Genomic DNA, 4,377 nt, shown 5'->3' with positions numbered 1-4,377 from the left:
TCGAGTTCCCAGCTGCACCCAGGACAACAACTTGTTGAGCTTCTATAACTTATTAGATACTTAAGCCAGTTTAATGAGATAAGCAAATAGTTGTTTGGAGCACTCAATTGATTTGGCATTTAAAATGTATTGTATAAATACTGCATATTCACAGCTATTTTTTTTGTTCCAACAAATTGTTTAAATTATTTTAAATAAATTTCAAGCTTAATACTGAATGATAAGGTTGAGCCAAACTGGCAGCTGAACTCATTTGCCTAATAGGATATCTGGCAACAGGCCCATTATAAGCTGTTGCTTTCATCAGAATCAAGCTATCGAGAAATCGAATAAAGAAAGTATAGCAACAACTTATACATATATTCATCACACATTTCTGCACCAGAGGACACAAATTGTTGTTGTTAAAAATGTTCCAGCCTTAAATTCTGTTAAAGTCAAACATGGAATTGGCTAAAGTTCAGGTTGAGTGTTAAAGCCATTTGTAACATTTAGCTATACATTTACAAATTGTTTGAACTCTTGTTATACTTCGGATATTTGCAGCAGCATTTCAAGCAGTTACTTCGTGGCTAACTGACTACCTGCCACCTGCAACAGTCACAGCACATAGCAACAACCATAATATGGACTCTGCAAATGCCACACACACTCACATACACACACACACACACACACACACACAGAGCCACGCACAAGAGGCAAAGCCAAACTGTCTCGTCTGTTCAAAAGCTGGAGCCGCACTTGCATTGTCTGACGCACTGCCTCAGTCGCAGTCCCCAGATGCAGTCTCAGTCTCTGTCTGAGTTGCCAGTTTTAGTCTCTGCGGCGGCAGCAGCATTGGCATCGCATTACATGGCAACAATTTTGAAAACAATCAACAAATAACTTAAAATAATTTTCTAGCCATTTGTGTGCAAGTTGAAGTTTTTACGATTGCGGCGTGTGGCTTTTTATACCCTTACCCCATCCCCCTTCCCAAGCTGCAGCGATCCATTGGCTGGATCTTTGGAAATGCCTGAGGCCCAGCCTGAAACCTCGACGGTTTTGTCAGTTCTCTGTTACTCTAATGGGTCTCATAATTTTTGAATTATGCAGTTGTTGTAAGGCTTTTTTTCTCTACAGCTTTACTTATTTCTTTGGCCTGACAATACATAAATTTGTCTTTGAAGTGGGCCCAAAAGGCCGACGACAACATCGACGGCAGCTTGGCGAGAAAACCATTGTTGTTGTTGGTGTTTGCTGCTGCTGCTGCTGTTGTTGTTGTTATTGTTGCATTGCAACGTGCCGTTTATTGTTGCAGCTTTTGATGTCATGTGTCATTGCTTGATTAGTTTTTAATTGTATGATTTATGGATAATGCCATTTAATTCACATTGCATAAAACGTTTGCCTATGTTAACTAATGCTAATGCCGCTCAAGTTAATTGAGAAATTAGCATTATACATTTCTTTGGATTATTTTTACCCAAAGCTGCCCGGTTCCTGCTAACCTAAGTGGTTGACCTGTCACACGGCATTGGGCCAAGTCGATGCACATCAATCTTTGGGCATTTATAATTTGCTGATTTATTAACCAAGCTGGCACGAAGCGACATTTTGCTTTTAACAAACATTAGCATAAGATATTTGCGCATTGCCCGCGGCTGCTGCAGCTGCTGCCCACACGCTCTTGAATCTGGCTGCGATCACAAAGTTTGGCATTTGCCAAAATTTTCTCACAACGCCTACCAAAAAAAAAAAAAAAAACAAAAAAAACCAACTCAAGCTTAAAACCATTTCCAAGTGCTACATAAAGGCCAACAAAATGCAACCCAAATGCCCAGCCGGCCTCTGACTTTCGGTAATTTGAAAATTAATAAAGTCGTTTGTTATGCAAAGTGGCAGCGGGAGGCAAAGCTGCTGCTGCGACGGTTGCAGCAGCTGCTGCTGCCCATGTAGGTTTTCTTAAGGTGTGTGGGGAGCCGTTGGAGGTGAGGCCTGGCAGCTGTTCTGCAACGTGTCGTGGTGCGGTGCAAATTGCTTACCAAAAACTATGGCAACTTTGTTACACACAGAAAATGTTATGTTGCGTTTGTATCACATTTTGTTACAATCGGGTCGAGGTGCGTAAGCAAATCAGAAGTTGGTTAAAACAATTAATATACGTTCGTCTCATGCGACCCTGTGATTCCTAATTCTTTGACTTGACTACTTTTTTCTTTCGACTTCTATCATAATTAATTGATATAAGTGTTATGTTACATTTAAGAAAAGATCTTATAAATTATAAATCCTAGAGGTTCGTACTCTTAAATAACATTTGCAGCATAAAAAAAGCTTTGTTCAAATACATTCAGATAATGGAAAATAATTGTCTCAAATAAAGTCAAGTGGTAGAAATGATAAAAATTCAACATTTTAAACTCACCCTTTCCTGCTGAATATTAATCCATCACTCAGTTTTCGAATCCTAGGCTAGTGTATGATCTTAGCCAAATGTCACAATAAACAGTGCTATTTAAATTAAAAGTTTTTACAATAAAAATGAAAGTAGAAATTATAATTATAACAAGTAAGAGTTCACTAGTCGGGAGAGACCGACTATTGCAGAAAACCGTTGAATTTTAAGACTATAATAATATGTCTCCAGGAATCTGATATTCCTAATATATCGCAAAGGCATTTCTAAAAGATTTTTTTTACGTATAGATGTGAGCTTATTATAACTTAGTAAATAGCTGCATATTTGCTAATGGTAGTCAATTTCACCAAATGTCTTGGTAAGGTTGTCAGACAAACTGAACGTAAATCGGCAGAAACATCTGTTTTGAGTAGACTATTGCTTAGCCCAAGCTGCAAGTGGGTCAAAGCCAATTAACCCAAAATTGCTTGGACCCATTACAAAAGTAAGTCCAAGCTGGCCATTCTATTGGACATAAGCCAGCCCTGTTTGGTCACACCAGACAGCTGTGTGTGGCTGTACCTGTAACTGCATCTGTATTTGTACCCAGACCACGTTCCAATCCCATCCACCGTCGAGTTGACAACCAAGTGCAGGCAAATGTATCATAAATTTTCATATAATTTTTAAGTCTTGTTTGGGAAAAACTCCAAGGAAAAAAACCGCATACAAGCATACAAGTGCCATGGCGGCTGCCAGACACTTGCAGCTGTTGCAGACACAAAGCAGCTAAAACAACAACAACAACAACAGCAACAACAATAATAACAACAACAACGAGCACTTGTAGTTAATTTTTCACAACTGACGGCAAGTTTTGTGCAATATGCGCACCGAGCTTGGATATTTTTTTGGGGGGCTGACCTGTCGCCAGGTGCAAGACAACACAAAACTGTAAAAATTCAAAGATTTTAAGACTTTGACTTTTTCTTCAATTTTGTATTTTTATTTTTTATTTATTAAATATATTTTTTGTTGCCGTTTGTTTGTCTTTTCGACAGCCACTTAAGAGAGTCAGTTGCAGCGATAATTAATTCTGATCAAAACTGACTGCGACAAAGTCGAAATGCCCACAAATCCGGTTCAATTATTGGCACCAAAAGAATTTCTTAGGGGGGTGGTCGGGGTCGAACAGAGATTTTTGTTAAATTGGAGCAGTTCAATTTCGCATAGACAGCTGCAGGCTGCCGGCCCACTAGGGCAGCACCAGTTGAATTCAACCCAACTGAACCCAAATGCCAATGCAGTCAGTGTGTACCAAATTCTCAGGCTTGTTAATTGCCGTTGTCAGTTTCTGGGCTATTTATAAATTACGCTTTATCTATACGCGACATGTGCGCCATAATAATAATAATAAAAAATATATATAGCAACGATTATGTTATTGGCTATTTATGCGATCGATAGTTGGAATGGGAAAATATTTTAATAGAGAGCTTGAGGAATTTGTATTGCTTGTATACCAGATTATACTTTTAAGTTTGCTTTGATTTGTGTTTTGGCTATTCTTCGATTAAATTAACATTTCCAACGATTTGCAGCTGTTAGTTATCCAGTCCGTCCCGGCAGCTGCTGGCATTGGCAACCTGCGATTAAGTGTGCCACAGTTCACAGTTAATAACCAACTCTTTTGGGGTGTTGAATTCCAAATTACATGAACGAAATCGCCGAGCTGCCGCCTTAGTCAGAGCTCAGCTATATAATCTTGTCGCATATATCAAAAATAGTTGTCTCTGCTGTTGCTGCTCGGTTGCCGTTTATTAAAAACAAATTAAAATGCAGGAGGCCCCGAGGGCTTGCGGCCTCAACGCTGACCACCCATAAACTAAGCAAGGCGAGCGAAAAAAAAAACTTAAGGCGTTAAATGGAAATCGAGTAAACGTGCCGCTTGGCCCCTCTGCTCCCTTGACACATTAAATACGCATTTGTTATGT

Source organism: Drosophila novamexicana, unplaced genomic scaffold (assembly GCF_003285875.2).
Source record: "Drosophila novamexicana strain 15010-1031.04,08,12 unplaced genomic scaffold, DnovRS2.1 tig00004555-arrow-pilon, whole genome shotgun sequence".
NCBI lineage: Eukaryota > Metazoa > Arthropoda > Insecta > Diptera > Drosophilidae > Drosophila > Drosophila novamexicana.
Note: the sequence above shows the minus strand (reverse complement) of the source record.